This window comes from Chinchilla lanigera, unplaced genomic scaffold, assembly GCF_000276665.1.
Source record: "Chinchilla lanigera isolate Chin_1 unplaced genomic scaffold, ChiLan1.0 scaffold00015, whole genome shotgun sequence".
Lineage (NCBI taxonomy): Eukaryota > Metazoa > Chordata > Mammalia > Rodentia > Chinchillidae > Chinchilla > Chinchilla lanigera.
This window is the reverse complement of record NW_004955416.1, coordinates 31,287,859-31,305,296: the sequence shown is the minus strand read 5'-3', so window position 1 is coordinate 31,305,296 and position 17,438 is coordinate 31,287,859. Positions and strand designations below refer to the sequence as shown.

The 17,438-nt window shown below is 38.4% G+C and overlaps 1 long non-coding RNA gene across 1 annotated transcript; it reads right to left on the bottom strand.

Moving 5' to 3' along the window:
* Window positions 1–10,985: 10,985 nt before the first annotated feature.
* On the bottom strand, window positions 10,986–16,889 carry LOC106148138. The gene is made up of 3 exons (XR_001233306.1): window positions 16,780–16,889; window positions 16,161–16,301; window positions 10,986–11,039 (listed from the first exon to the last, which is right to left on the bottom strand). It is a non-coding gene; the product is annotated as an uncharacterized LOC106148138 (long non-coding RNA).
* Between the last annotated feature and the right edge of the window lie 549 nt (window positions 16,890–17,438).

Below are 17,438 nucleotides of genomic sequence, written 5' to 3'. Positions count from 1 at the left end.
CAACATTTCATAATTATACAGATATATGAATGCCCTAATGAAATCCACGACTCGGTATAATCAATGGGAACTCACAAAGAATTTAGCCACATAATGAATCCATCGGCAAGTCTTTGTAGAAATAAGACTCTGAAAAAAACTTTCTTGTGTTTTGTAGAAGTCTCTGAGTCTGTCATTTTCAATCAGAAATGTTTCTAAAAATTGAAAGTGGTGATGTTACAATCGTGTCTCCTAATGAACAGCTATTCCAGTTCAGTTAATTCATAAGTGGAGTTTGAAGGTGAGAATATTTGAAAGGAACCGGGGAAAAATAATTCAGAATGTACTTTTAAACAAAGGACTACAAGATAATAATTCACAATAAAATAGAAATATGATTATAGATGTTGCTTAAAAGGCTAAAAACATTAAATATTGTATGGCAGTGTAAATATTTGCAGTCAAAAGAAATACTACAAGGCAAAGCCTGAAGCAGCAACTTGCTGTTGGTCAGCAAGCGGAGTGTTGTTTAAAAGATACCATTTTCATATTAATTACCTGAATTTCACATTTAAGATGGAAGGTTGATCGGAGCAACTGCACTTACCTACACGGACCCCACTTGGAGTCTGAGCTCAGGTGCGCAGGAGGTTGCCCCGCCCGTAGTGGGCGTGGCCGGGAGGAGGGGCCCGCTGAGAGGGGGTAAAGTGGAGCTGCAGCCTCAAGTATAATTCAGTGGAAATATATTAAAAAGTGAAGTAGGACGTGTGTTGAATATATTGTCTAAGTTTCAAAGGGATGCTACAGAAATAATAAGGAGCAATATTCAAAAGTTTAAAAAGTTTCTCTTTACTTACGGTACAGGTCAGATGTTTGTGGAGCATAAGGCATGCTGGTATTCTGCTCTGTCCTTCGCTACAGAATCTTGAAGAGACTGTGGAGGGAAAATTGTTCATCATTCACAGAAAGAATTTACACAGTGAGAAATAAACCGAGAGAATGAGACAGACGGACAGACAGACAGAGAGACAGGGACAGAGACACTGATACACGTATAAATAAGAAAATGGTTTATAACATAATAAGGGGAATACGTAGAATTCACAATAAGTGTCCTAGGAAGCTGTATGTTCACAGGGGAAAAGACCTTTAATCTCACAATACACACTAAATACATTTCAGGCTCATAACCTCTGTGTAGAGACATTTTTTAAAAATTTATTTTAAAAATAAAAGAAGGAAAACATATTAACAAACAGACACCCATTTACAAAATAGCATAAGAACAATACAAGCAATACAGAGTTACAGATAAAGCGATAGGAAGTTAACAATGATTGTTTTATTGCACCATTAAAATGTACACTAGGAAAATAACTTCTTGAAAATGAGGTCAGGTACAGTTTCTTAAGTGAGGCTTTCTATACAGGAGAAAGATACTCTTTTTGTTTTGGTACCAGGAATCAAACTCAGGACCCTGTGCTTGCCAGGCAGGCACTTGTACTGCTGAGCTACATCCCGGGCCCTTTCTTTCTTTTTTATTTTTTTGGAGAAAGATATTCTAACACTGATGTGAGCGAAAATCTGGAGATGAACTGGGACAAACTCTAGGCTTTTCTGTTCTCTTTCTGCAGCATCTTTGCATCAGAGCTGGACCATGGAAGCAGTGTGCCTGTGTCTTAAATTCCGGTGAGACCTGAGGGAAACAGTGACACAAGAAGCCTGGGCATAGACGACTCTAACCATTAATCAGGGTTTATTTATACGGTTTTTTTCCCAAAGTTGTGCAATTTTCCTTAATTATAAGCTGCTGCATTATCTTACATAAAATTAAATAAATCCACTGAGAACATATGGAACAAACATATCTTGTTTTTTTGGTAGCGGGAATCGAACTCAGGACCTCGTGCTTGCCAGGCAGGTGCTTATGCCACTCAGCTATATCCCTGGCTGAAACAGATATATCTTAACATTTACATTTTTTATGTAATGTATAAAGAAAAAAATCCTTGCCTTCATAAATATTTGTTTTCTGCCACTTAGATCATTACATGAAATTGGAAGTAGACACAATATATGTATTTAAAAGTATATGTTGAGCTTTCATGTGTTCAGATCAATTCTGTATTCTTTTATTTCATCTTGTTCACAGTTGTCACGTTATCATCCCTGGTGATAATGTGAAACTATAATTATGTAGAATTTCTCAAGAAAGCCCTGCATTATTCCTGAGGGATGGTCTTTTCAACCTCCTGGCAGCCCTACTCCAAGCTTTGATCCTTATAGTATCTCTGTGACTTGTCCAGGAGGGTTTTTAGATGAAGTTTATGTGTATATTTAGAACAGCCATGTTTTTCTTCTGGCCAGTAGTATTTTTTCCAAAGTCAGTTTTATTTATTTTTTATTTTTTTGTCTTTTTGAGACAGGGTCTTACTATGCAACTCAGAAGGCCTCAAACTCAAAATGATTCTCCTGCCTCAGCCTCCTACATACTGGGATTACAGGCATAGACCACCATGTCTGGCTCCAATGTCAGTTTTAAAATGTGTTCCCCTTTTGCAGATATAGAAGTGTGCCCTAGAGCTGGGCATGGTGGTGCACACCTATAATCCCAGCATTTGGGAGGCTGAGGCAGGAGGATCTCTGTAAGTTGTCTGGAGACAACTTTGGGCTACAAAGTGAGCTCAAGGCCAGCTTAGACTGCATAGTAAGATCCTGTCTCAAAAAGATAAATAAATAAATAAATAAATAAATAAAAGTGTGCCCTATTACAGTGGGTTAAACTATTTTTTCTGTGACTTATACTTTCACATATTAAGTCATGGTAGGTCATATTCCTATTTCAGACTATTAATAGGAAACCTGTTTGCATATAGAAAATGACCAATTGTATTTCCCACTCACCTAGCTATTTCAGTTTTCTCTAGACTATTGTAATTACCATTCATATTTCAGAGTGAATTCCTATGCTTTTATATTGTTCCAGCATCCATTTGAATATCAGTTTAACTTCCCAATGTCAGAATGAGGGCTTAACTATTTGTGTCCATCCAGCTGTCCCTGAGAGCTGTGTTACCTCTGTTCTTTACTTAGCTGTTGTTTCTTCATTCATTCTGCTGATTTCCCTCTTCTGTGTCTCACTTCACCAACATAGGTGCACTGTTTAGACAGTCAGACAGTAAGTCATCCTCCTGCATAAAATAATGTCAAATGGAAGAATGTTATAAATCTCTAGAGTTAAATTTTCTGAGGTTTTCTGAAGTTAATGCTAGAATTTATTCAGAGACAGGCCTCAAGCATAAATCAAAAGTGAAACACTACAAACATATGCAGAGACAGTTGATGAACTGTGCTTCAGAAACCCACTAAGTGGAGAATACAAATGTTTTCTAGTGACTTAGAAAAAGTTGATTTGGGGTGGCTGAAAAACAAGGTGAATTTAAACTTTTAAAAAATCATTTTTAGTAAAAGGCACATTGCCATTATTTCCCCTCAGAAGACTCCCTTTCCTGCAAACTCACTTATCCCCTTGTATTTGACACTTTCTGAAGCAGTATTGGAAGTCCTGTTTTGTGAGTTTCTGGAGTTGTGGTATTGGGCTGCCTTAATATCCTCAGTAGATTCAAAACAGTACCCTTCACAGTCACCTTGTCTTTGTGGAAGAGCGAGAAGACTTCGGTTCCAGATCTGGCAAATAAGAGTGATGAGGATACATGGTAATATTTTAACAAGCCTGATTTTGTTTGGGACGGCACTCAGCCACAGCACGCACTGTTGCTTGATCACACCTCCTAAAGATACTCACTAAAGTGATGACCGGAGCAGCTAAGAAGTTGGCAAGTGGGATGGGATAAATAGAAGCAAGAGGGAGTTTCTGAGGAGGGCTAAAGGCAATGTGCCTCACTGTAACCGCTTTGAAATTTAAATATACATTGTGCATGTCGATTATGGCTCGTATCTTTAGAGTTCTTGAAAATGGCTCATATCTTTAGAATACTTGAAAATATTTACAGTGCCCTTCTGAAAATGCTCCCTTGCAAATTTAATTGTTCAATCCATAACAACTGTATATTAAATTCTTTCTTATTCTGCTTACCTTTGCAAGCACATAAAAGAAAACATACAAATGATGTTGAGAATGGTCACTGCAGAGGTAGAAGCATCATAATCTTATCAGATGTTTCAATCTGCTCCTTTGTGGCTCTGTTCTATCCTGTTATGTGTATTTGGAAATGACTTCGATGGTTCTCTGAGGATTGCTCTGAGAGAAGAAGAAATTAATGCCATCCATGCTGTAAGGTGTTGGCTGAACTTGCACCTGCTGATTCAGCTCCAGCAAAGCTGGATAGGGAACAGGTCCCAGTGCCAAACATTTGATCAGTGCACTGTATGATGCCATAATCTCTGCAGACAAGTGCAGGGACAGCAGGCTTCTTGTCTCACGATGTGGTACCACAGGGTGTTTGCAATGAGATTTTCCTGAGAATCCTAGAGGTCAGGTCAGCCTCTGTTAAACCTGCCCACAGGTCACTTAGTAGGTACTCAGCACTGTGTCCTCTGTATCTGCTGTTACGTCATATTTATATGATTTATGCCCATCATCTGTCCTTCCCTGACCCCGAGCAGTTAAGGCTCATTAACATTAGTGTTCCGCTGTGAGAATGTTCCCGTGTGTTCAGACCTACAGGGACAAACCAGCCTGGCCTGCGTGTGTGTGTGTGTGTGTGTGTGTGCACAGTTTTCGGTGAAGATATATATTTAGAGTATACAGCAAGATAGGTCATATGTCGTCACCGATATGAAGATGTAGAAAGGAATCGAGGCAATGATTGCTTACTTTCTCAAAGCGGAAAGGGATGGAGAGAGAAGAACAGGGGTGGGAAGGAGAGGGAAAGGGGAGGAAAAAATTAAAATGTGCGTGTACATGTACCAACTCCACACAAGGAATGTAAACATTACAGCCTGCAAATGTGTGCTAATAAAAATTTATAAAGAACTCCAATTAGCCATAATATGTACAGAAAACATTTCCATGTGTTTATGTGTATTTTGACTACTTGTCTTTTATCAAGGAATGAAATAACAGTTTGGGGTGACAGGTTTTTTTTTTTTTTTAAATCACCAGTTCCTAAAATAAAGGAACTAAATATCTGTTCTCACCCACCTCAGAAGGGAGCAAAGTGGTCCAGATCATGTTTCTCTCTCACTTGAAGTCTCTAGGCCACAGAAGTTCGTTTTCTCACTGAAGCTATGAATATAGTGTGGAGAAGAGGTACCATGATTGCAGAACATAAAATCAGGAGTCCCTAACCAGAGCATGTTTATGTGAATTGAAACTGATTGTGGCATAGAAGTACTAACGAAACACAGAACTTCTTGTTTTATTATTTTTCTAGGAATGTCACATTCTTTCCATTTCAGGATTCATTCAAGATACAAGTGGGTTAGGGCCAGGGATGTAGCTCTGGGGTTCGGTCCTGAGTTTGATTCCTGGTACAAAAATAAAAAAGATACTAGTGGGTTACTGGATTTGACTTTCTGACATGTTTGTTATGTATTTGTGGTTGTATTACATATTGCCATACAATCAAACAACTTAGAGCCTGACATGCATTACTCACAGCTGCTCTGGGGTCAGCAATCCGGATTGTGTCACGGTCAGGGCTCAGTTGAGCACTGCCGGTTCATGTGGGGAAGGGCCCTATTCTGTGCGTGTGTGATCGTGATTCGAATTCACTTCTCTGCCAATGTCAAGATGATTGTACTGTTAACTATAAGCAAATATAAGGAATATTGATTCCTTATGTACACCTGCAAACATTGATTCCTTACCATACAGCTGCAAACATGATGGACTCTCTAAAAAACCCAAAGAAACAAAATAGAGGAGAAAAACACTTCTAACTATTCATATGAGGCAATATTTTGTTGTTTTTTTCTTTTCCTGTTTTAAAGATAAAACAACAAAAACACCTTAACAAACAAACAGACATAAATTAAACAGCACTCAAACAATACAAACAATACAGAATTTCAGACAAGGTGATAGAAATTAACAATGGTTGTTGTACTGATAGCAGACAAAGAAATTTCAAGAGAACAAATTTACAGGTCTTTATAACCTCAAATATGATAATCTTCAAAGAAATATTACTAAACAAAACTGAGAAAAACAAAAGACAGCACTAAAAACTATGATCAGGGGAATGTGATGCATGATACAACTTTGTTTTAACATACAGAAGTAGTAGATATAATGTGTGAAGGAAAAGAAAACCATCTCAAAAGAGTCAGGGAAAATATTGGACATGTCCAAATCCAGACTTTTAATTGAAAAAAGTTTAATTAATCAGTATAGAAAGTATATTTCTTCCCTTAAAATGGAATCTGAATAAATTCAAGGAGCATCATACCATAACATAGAAGACTCACTTTCCCAACACCAAAAATCAGAGAAAGATGACTATTCTTGTCACTTCTACTCGACATTGTGCTGGGGGCGGTCACACGGCTGTGAAAAGAGGAAAGAAAATAGAAGGCATCATATTTCTTACAATTTTCCCATGGCAACAAGCTCAACAGCATTTATTTGTCAAAAACATAGTCTTGTCTATAAAATTCTAATGGAATAAACAAAAATTTTTTAGACCTAAATAATAAATACAACAAAGTTTAAATGTATACGATCAATACGAAAATGTATTTAAACTCCTACCCTATCCCATGCATTAACAATAAAAAATAAAACTTAGAAAACAATTACCTTCAAAGCTCAGAAGGTGGGTGAGGGGTGAGTGAGGGGAGGCTGGAAAGGTGGTGGAAAATGATCAAGATGCTGTATGTATATACCAACCTGTAATACAAATATGATTATTATGCATCAAAAATGTGTTCTGATAAGAAGCAAAGTAAAGTGAGAGAAAATTAAGTAAACAAAAATTGCCTACACATCACACTCATCATTTCCTATGCATTATTACTCTTAGGGCCAATTAGATGCCTCCTAAGAAAGCCCCACATTAATTACAACCTGTGAGATTCGCTTATTATTCTAGTGAGAGATTACCTTATTATCCTAGTGAAAATCTCTCTACAAGTTCAGATGCTGGTGATATCATTGGGAGATGTCAAGGGAAGGTTCCCTCCTGAAATTCTTGAAAGCATTTTGAGAACAATGATATTATGGCTACTCTCTGGTCCATAGAATTTTGACTCTATCAATTTTAAGATGAATCTCTACAGATTGGAAAATATTACTCTAGCACTGGTGGAGTAGACAAGGTTTCTTAGTGAATGTCAGATTTGCAATGGAAAACAACTGGGGCTCATTCCGAGCTTCTGGTTTGTTACCGAAAACACACTTGTTCTTTCAAAGAAGTTGACCAATAGAATAGTATCTACCTACTACCTAGCAATTACAAACAGCAGAGTTATTAGAATACTGGAATTCATACAGATTCTTCTCAATTAAGAACAGTTATGTTTCTAAGTTTCTAAGGCTGTTCTCTCTTTTACTTCTGTTCCACATTGTGCTAGTATCCCTAGCCAGGACCATCCACACAGAAATCAATGTAAAGCATCTATGTTATAAAAGAATAAGTCAGATTTATGTGAAGACAATAATTTGCGGTATAACAACTATTGGTGATTTCCTTCCATCCTGTCTAGTGAAACTATATGCTGTCTCTAATGTTCTTTTTAAATTATTATTTTCTTATTCCCTTTAATGATTTGATCAATCTTCTGTTCTTACATCTGGTAATCTGAGCAACTTTGTTGAAGATAACAATATGTAATATAACAACCATCGTTAATCCCTATCATTTGGTTTGAAACCCTGTATCATTTTAATGTCCTCGCTTTGTTTTGTTTGTATTTTGCTATTGTTCTATTTTTTTTTTTTTACTATTCTTTTTAAAGTAAAAAAAGAATAAGTCAAACTATCATCATTCTTTGATAATTCATTGTGGGTACGGGATTTCCCAAGAAATCGCCTGACACAGTATTAAAACTGAAGAACAAGCTCATAAATGTAGCCCAATACAACGTCAATATATAAAAATTAACTCTATCTTCACACTAGCAATTGGCAACCTAGACATTAAAATTACTATCTCCGAAGGCTCTACCTTCCACATTCAGGACAGGGCTCTTGGTACCTTTAACTTCTGATCTTACAGCTGAGGCATCAGGTTTTCATTGTGTATAACATTTGGTATAGGTTTGCCTTACTATTTTTCTACTAAGAACTCCTTTAAAACTATGCTTTGTTATTGTAGCAGTTTTTACAATGAAACTATACTCAAACAGTTCTAAATTGTACCTCCTTCTTCTGTGAAGCTTGTCCTTTAAAGAGATTTCTTATTTCTATGTGAAATTTCATATTTTGCAGAGTCTTGTAAACAAAACTTAAATTCTACTTTTTTCTTTTTTTTCCAGAAAAGAAAGGGGAATAAAAATTAATTAAACAGAGGATGAATCTGATAACACAAGGTCATCCATGTGACCAAATTAACAGTAACAGTGAAGAAGAGCAGGTGTGTAGGGCAGCTGCTGGTGTGTGGTTTTGAGAGTGGAAGACTACCTCAGTGGACTTCCTGTTTAAAAACCAATGGGAAGGGGCAGGGGATTTAGCTCAGCAGCAAAAGCGCCTGCCTGGCATGCGCAAGATCATGAGTTCAGTTCACGGTACAGGAGAAAAACAAAAAAACAAAACAAAACAAAACAAAAACAATGGGGAAAACATGAGGAAAATCAAAATGAGGGCTGCGAAGGCCACCCAGAAGAAAATGTACATAAGAATCTGTCCCAGTCATACGAGCATAATGAGACAGAATCTCTGTAAGATATTCCAGAAGAGAAAATGGTTATTAAATGAAAAATAGGCAAATGTCAATCAGGTGAGTGTGTTAGTGAATGATAATGTATATTATTGGATTTGTATAGTAAACTACATACCAGTGTGGGAGATTAGTAATAACCGAAGTAAGGGAGGTGATATGAGAAATTTCTGCTGCAACCTGGAAACTCTATTAAAATGAAAATCTATTTAAAGTTAAAAAGTCAAGTTTAAAATTTGAGCTTCATGTTGAGCTTAATAAAATGAACATTAGCGATACTCATCCTCCATGCCCAATGTCACCCTTTTTAACCCACTAAAGGTCACTCTTATTTCTAAATTCTCTGCCATTCCCTTCTTTCTGTAAACTTATATTTACAAGCCTTTGACTGATGCGTGATTATAATGTTATCAGGGGAGGTTCAATGCCTGCCTACTAGAAATGGGCACATCCAGCACACAGAAATCAAAGGACGTAGCAAGAGTCACTAGCACCACCAATCACATGATGTATTTGACATCTCCTAAGGAGTATTCCATCTAGCAAACAAACAATTCACATTCATGTTCAGTCTACATGGATCATGTGTTAGACAGTCCACATTCTTGTCCTTAACGCATGCCTCCAAAATTTCATAATTATGGGAGAATACCTGCTCTCGGTCACAGAAGGAAAAAGGAAACAGCCCCAAAGCCATGGTAGTCCTAAATGCACCTACAATAGCACATGGGTAAAAAGAAAAATATTAGTGGCAGATTTGTGGCATGCCAATGAAGCAGAGGTTGAGTGGAGACGGACAGCTCTGGATGCACGTGTTAATAAAAGGGAATATTCAACATGCCAAACCTGACCTCTGCTTAAGGCTATGCAGAGCTAACATAGAACGGGGAGACATTAGTCTTCAGAAATGATCAAACAAAGGCCTGCTAATATGGGGCAATTCCTTTTGTTTGCTAGGCTAGCAAATATATTAAATATTAATATCTCCAAAATTAAAAATGTAGAGAACTATTGCTATGTAGGAAGAAAGTCCAAATGTATATGTATGAAACACATGAGAAATGGAAGAGGGTGGAATGAAGAGAAACATGCGAGATGTTGCATGTTAAAGAACATGCGAGATGTCATGAAGAGAAAATCATATCTACATGTTCACATTAAGGAAAAATGCACTTTGAGGGCCCAGCAAAGCCTACTGCGCACACATAATATGCTCCCGTAAGCCTGCAGTGTTGCTCCAGCTCACCCCTCTGTCCGCGTAAATTTCCCTTATCTTCAAGGAGATAGCAGGTAGATTTTTGCAGAACTGAGACGGAAGAAATGAAGTAGTCCAGCCGATGCCTAGCATTTTAGGGAAGAAGAAAACAACATGATAAGGTTCACATGTGCCTTGTGACAAAATTGCGGTGGCTGCATTCAGGGACTCTTAGAAGTGTATCTTAATAAGTTAGTGCCTTTTTGAACATTTAATTTGAGTGCCCTATAATGAAGAAATAATATTCAAATTTTCTTACTCATAGCACTTGGGACCAAATTCTTCCTTGTGGTTCCTAGAAAAGTCTTTGTTCCTGTCTTTTATAATCTAAAATATTTTAAAGGAAGTTACCAAGAATCCCAAAGAGATAATGTATAGCATGTGTGTCTCCTAAAAGACATATTTTCAATCCATTAAGTAATTGGTGAAGCTTCAAAAGATGAAAATATTTTAAGTAATCCTGGAAAAAGATTTTTAAGGACAGAAATGAGTGTCAGCACAAAAATAAAAATCTGGTTGTACATGATATTCATCTGACCAAAAAATTCAACTTTATACTCAGTTGTAAATATTTGTCAACAGAATAAAAGACAAGAATAAATATAACAAGGCTAGGGCTGAAGCTGAAGCATGCTGTGAACCTGCAGGACGATTCTTTAACATTGTCATTCATTATACAAATGATCTGACTTTTGCATTTAATCTCAGAAGATGGACCTAGAGCACCTGCACTTTTCTGGACAGAGCCCACAGAGAGGCTGAACTCAACTGGGTTGACTTTGAACCCGACCTTCTTGGGCGTGGTCTAGCGGAGGCCACGCCCACTGGGTCCTCTGCGCTTGTGCTATAGCAACCTAAAGGTACCTGTACAGGCTCCTGCTCTCCCGGACTTGCTGATGGAACAGGAAAGTCCCAAGGCTTCAGAGTGCTGGTGGAGGGGCGGCATCGAATGTAATTTGCGAAGACTGTAATAATAAATTGGGGAGGAAGTTTTTGCAGTACTAAATCCATCTTTACTCGAAAATATTGCTCTAGAGCATTGCATGTTACATGCTTCCTTCATTATAAAATACTACTGTGATTAGGAGAGCAAGCTCTGGAGGGAAGAACCTTGGCTTAACGAGAGTTTATTTGACTAAGAAAATATTTTCAAAAAAAATTGACCAATATAAAAGGGAAAGGATGAGTAAAAAACAGACACCAGGATATATAGGAAAATACTCTATAAGTTAATGGAAAAAACTGATTTTTGAACAGATGTTGTAGGAAGCAATCTATAAACAGGGAAGTAAAAGTCTGACCTGTAATCTCACAGCACACACAAATCTATTACAGGTGGCTCAGAACTTTAACTATAAATGCAATACAATTCATTATTAAAACCCAAGAGAAAAATAACTTCATGATGGTTAGGTAAGGCAAAACTTCTTAACTTAAACCAAGAATGTATGTTTCACATAATAGAAGGCTATGCTAACACAGCTGATGTGAGGAAAGACTGCTGACAGACTGAGTCCATCTTAAGTTGTTGTGCATTGCTTTATTGCAGGGCTTTAGCAAAAATTCAGAACTGGACGATGATAATGCTAATAAAGCCTGGCTCTGCAGATGTTGGGAGGATGTACTAACCCACAAACATCCAAAGCTTGTATGCTATTATTAGCGGGTCTAGACTAACTAAACATTACATTTGCTCATACTGAGGTCTTGTTGGTAAGATGTATAATTTGCATTATTTATGATACGATTGTTTCATATAACTCTGAAACAAAACCATTGTAAATTTCTGAACAAACTTTCTTACCACTTATTTTTATCTATTATCTACAAAAATCTTTCCTCTCACTCAAGTATGTGTATTACATCAATCCTATGTTTACTCCTACATGACACAGAATACAAAATTAAAATAAATTACCAAAGGTATTTTAAATTTTTCTGTTCAGACCAAATGGATCTCTTCTCATTTCACTTTGCAGGTAGTTTTCCTATATACAATCAATCATCATCTGTGATAATCTGTGGCTGTGATGATGCAGTATATATCAGGAAAGTCCTGTAGTATCCTTGTGAAATTATCTTTACAACCTACAGATAGACCCTCTGCAAAATGTGACAAACGTGGTATCACTGTGTGGGGCCCATGAATTTTTTTTGATCAAGTTCTTTTGTGTGTACCTTAGAATAATTACATTATTACTGTCTTCTGGCCAATTGTATTTTTATAACATCAATCTTAAGGTGCATCCACATTTTAAAGATGTAAGAACACATTGTATTATGAATGTAATAAACAACTTATCTCCATGATTTCTCATTTCACAGGTAAAATCTTGGTGGCTAATGTCTTGTATCCTGGTCTATTATTGAGGAAACATATTTAGACTTATTTTCTTATGAGCTGACTACCTCCACCTGCCACCTTCATAGCTTTTAGAATTTTGAGTGGAATACTATACTGAATTCCTATAATTTTATAGTGTTTTCTGTTAATTTGAATATAAATTTAAATTTCTCATCTCAGTATCAGGGATTAGATGGCTCCCTCCATCTTGTTGGACCTGTGAGATGAGCTGGCGTCTTCTCTGTGAGATCTGTATGTGATACAATGCTTCTGCTACTTCATGCAGCCCACTGAGTTGCAGCCTGTCTCTCCCGTGACCAAGCAAGTGATCCAGCCCTGTTTTTCTGTCTGTGTGCTTTGTCTAACCGGAAAACTTCATTGGAATGACCTGCACCCATGGCAGACAAAATCCACAAAGGCATGTGCTGGCGTACAGAAGTTTCTGGTGAGAAGCACACTGCCTCACTGTCACACCAAGACATTAGGACGTCTACTAGGATAAGGAAGTAAGTAATGAAATGAAACGCATAATGTAAATTTCCACAGCCTGTATCCCATAAGACTCACAGACAGAGTTTATTCAGAGACAACCTGAAGGCTCTATTCATATGGAAGAAAAGTGTAACTTATGTGCAGGCATAATGTGTTAAACTGGGTGTCAAAATCCATTAGAAAGGCAGATGGAAATAGGAAAGAGATACTTGAAAGTGTGCATGATACTGGTGGCCTTCTAAAGACTTAGAGAATGTTCTCTGTGGAGAATGTCTGCGCTGAATTTGGCAATATGACCGACACTATCTTGAAGCTGTATTCTAAATTTAATTATTGAATCAAAAACAATCGTATATCTAACGTTTTCCTCCCTTATTAACCTATTTAATTACATGAATAGCGATCACTCAGATGTCCATCTGCCTTCCCTGCAGATGCAGGTGCACCATAATCTTCAGACATGTTTTGCTTTCCCCCGTTGCTATTTTTTTTTTTTTTTTTGGTTTTTCTCCGGTACCGGGAACCGAACTCACGACGTTGTGCTTGCCAGGCAGGCGCTTTTGCCGCTGAGCTAAATCCCCAGTCTCCCCCCCCCCGTTGCTATTTGACCAAGTCCATGTTGAGAATATGGAAATTGGAATGGGTTTTGGCGTTCCCTGCTCATCATTATATTGAAACAATTCATTGTTGACTGTGTTGGCTGGAGGTTACACCTATTAATTCAGCATCTGGAATTGTAAATCCAGAGCAAGGCCTGATCTCAAATATTTGATTCTTGTATTCCTGGACACCTTAATCTATTTAGAAAAGTGCAGATACAGGGTGTAGGTTTCTCACCTCACAATGTGGTCTCATCTGGGAAGCTGGCAATGGAAACTTTCTCACTATTCAGGAGGCGAGGCCAGCCTCTGTGGAAAGTATTCAAATTCTTTGTAGGTAGTGGTAAATGCTGCCTTTCATGCTGTCAGTCACGTGTGGGAGTGGAGTGCGCAGCACCGTGTCCTGTCTGTCAATGGTATCATATTACAATGCAGTATTTTGTCTGTTTTCCGTGGTGTCTGAACTGTGACCAGTTAGGCTTCTTAACGGTGTTTTCCGCTCTGAGGTGGTTACCTCTGTCCCTGTGTACTTCTGACCATGTCCTGATGTGCCGTTATGACCTTCACAGTTGTGCTCGTATGTGTGAGGCATTTTTGGAAGAAATATATTCACAGTATACAGACTGATCACCTGTTGAAATTAAACACTACAGTGGAATTAATTCCATCACACTCAATAAGAGTTCCATTGAAAACAATAGGAACAGAAAAATATTCTGATACACCAGTGTGACTATCAACTGCTTTTATCCTCTATCAACAAGTACAGAGTGACTCTGTAGGGGGTGAGATTCTTTACAATTACAATTGCCGAGGAAGAGGAACTGAATATCTGTTGTCCTTACAGCTCTGCAAAATGAGAGCTATGGTCCAGGCCAGCTATATCTCTCCTCCAGATGCCAGAACCTTGTTTGCTCACTAAGGCAATGGATGTGGTGTTTAAAATATGGCCATGAATACAGAACACGAAATCCGGATCCCTGTCTCTGTAGGAGTCCGTGGAGTACAGAGTGCAGTCCTAGTGCTGCCGTGGCACGGTTCTGTGGCTATGAACAGGTGCTGTGTGGTAGCGAGTGTGCAGTCTTCTCCTACGTGGGCTTCTTTGCTCACAGCACATGTACAAGTCCTCGTTCAGCCTACATCCATCTCTTACATTGCTGCATGAAGTGTTGGGAATATGTACTTGTTTCAACTGTTTTTTTTGTTTCATGTTGTACCAGTGTATCTCCACGTTGGTACAAGATGATCTATCTGCTTTTACCTGACAAATACCTGAGCAACAAATACTCATTTTGTATATGTGTGAACAAACATTAGACCAAACCACTATTTATTTTTAAACAATGTATTTTTGCATGCACTTTATAAGTGACCATGACAATAGCTATTCTGCAGCTCTTGGGCTTAGCAATATTAGTGATAATAGACTACATGGTCCAGAGAATTCTTGATGAAATCTATAGGGTAAAAGGAGTCAGTTACCAGATATTCACATTAACTTCATAAAGCTATCTTTGTCTTTGTAGAATCTAAGCAAACCTGTGGGAAGGCAACAGTCTGGGGAACACAATAAGATGGGTCATGTAAGCTGCCGCTGATCCCTGGATTTGGAGTGCTCTGCAAGAGCCCAGGGGGAAGGGTTTATTACAGTCTTGTGAGTATGGAGAGGCGGGAGAAACTGTAAGAAGTGAACACTGGTGTCACGCTTTCCCTGGGTATTGAGAGACTGTAGTCTCCTCCTTCCTCTGCTTTCCCACACTGGCCATCAGCTGAACTGTTTTGTTCAACCACATGCCCTTCCCTATAGTGTATAGCCTCACCATGGGCCCAAAAGCAGTGCGGTGAAATAACCATGGACTGACAGCTACAAAAAGTGAACCAATATAAACATCTTCTTCCTATTAGTTGCTAATCTAAAGTATTCCGTTACTGTAACTGAAAGCTGACCACTACACGATGCTTGTGTTCACAAGTTATGGATTTGAAAAAGCCCTCAGGAGAATCATCCAATAACCTGCCTGATGATGTCTGAAAATGGATTTTCTGGAGATTTGAGGGGCAAGGACTTATGTTTGAGGATGTGGTCACTGATAATCTAACTGGTGACTGTTAAGTGGGGTGTGTGATGTGGAAAATAGGAGCAGTGGCCTTAAAGCCTGAGGCGATTTCTGGGAAGCAGGCGCACCTGGGTTTGGAATGGAGGCTAGAAAGAGAAGCTGCTGTGTTATTCCCTGCAAAAGTCTATTCACTCAACTCCTGCGGCCAGATGTTACTTTTATGTCTTCAGCAGCTGGCTATAATAAATTGACTCCTTTCAAGATATGATTGTGAAATACATTTAGGTATACAGAGCTTTAAGGTGATACGGAGAGTGTCTTTCGATAATGTGGACCCCTTATATGAAGATAGTATGTTTAAATAAATTGTGAATTAGAAAAAGTACTAACTGAACTACAGGATTTCTTATTTTATTGGTTTTTATTTATTTTTTTTTTTTGCAAATTCCACCTTTTCTTTTCTATTTTAAGAACAAACCAAGGATACTAGTAGATGATGAGGTTCACTTCACTGACAGGTTTGTTAATTATTTGTTCTTGCTTAGCAGAGAACCATACTGCTGGGCAGCTTAATGCCTCCCATACATTACTCACAGCCTTGCTGTGTCAGGAATCCTCCCGCAGATCCTGGCCAAGGTTACAGTAGGTACTGAAGACTGAGCCAAGGAGAGATCCCCTTCTGAATTGATGTGACTGCTCTCAGGAGTTATTTCCAGTCAGGTCATGATGGTCTCACTGGTGAAAGATTTGGTACAATGCCTTCAGAAACTCTTTGAAAAGAAACACAAGAGAGGAAGATACTTCCTAACAGTATATGAGGCCAGGTTACTTTTTTTTTTTTTTTTTTGGTGCTGGGAATCAAACTCATGACCTGAGGCTTGCCAGGCAAGCGCTTATGCCGCTGAGCTACATCCCCGGCCCTAGGCCAGGTTACTTTGATACACAAACCCCAAAGATAAGTTAAAGATAAAAACATGTCCACATGTCTTATGAATACAAAGAAAACTCTTCAAGAAAATAGTAACATATGCAAGGGAACCAGGAAATAGGGGTGTGAACTCTTGGCCTGCTGGCTGTCGGTGTGCAGGGAGCATCCATTCAGCTCAGCCCGGGAGGCACGCGCACCTCTTCCCTCTGGGACCTCTGCATGTGCACTGATGGTCTTACTCTGACGCAGCAAGCTGCCTCCTCCTCTCTCACTTGAGCAACTCACCAGATCTGAGCTCCTCCCACATTCAGACTCTCCTAGAGAGTGGACATTCTGTAGTAATAGAAGAGACACAGGCCTGACAGGAATCACAAGGGTGTCAGGTAAAATAAACGTAGTTCCTGTGTGAGAAAAAAATTAGGTTCAAGTCAGACACTCAAGAATTCAACTGTCCAAAAGGACAATAACACCCTATGGGAAGTCATTGCAAACACACAAATTCATGGAGGTTTATCAGAGCAGGATTAGAGTATAAAACTACTCACTACATACCTGTTATCCCGGCACTTGGGAGGCTGAGGCAGGAGGATTGCTGTGAGCTCAAGGCCAACCTGGGCTACACAGTGAGGACCTGTTTAAACAAAAAGAAAACCACTCACTAGAAAAAGAACTTAAGAGCACAGTATAAAGAAGAAAATACAATATATTGAGAAAGATCACTTTCTAGACTGTTACTGAGAAAAGTCACTGAAAATGACCATAAATGGTAAAGCATCACCAGAAGGTTTGATCCTTTCAAAGATTTAGACAAGTTGGTAACTTGCGAATTTCTGATATTATCTTAGCAGTATGAAAAGTATTCTCCTTTTGTTCCATAACAAGTTCCACTTTCTAAGTCATTGTATTTGTATTTCTTTTTTTCTCTTTCAGTACATTCATTTTCT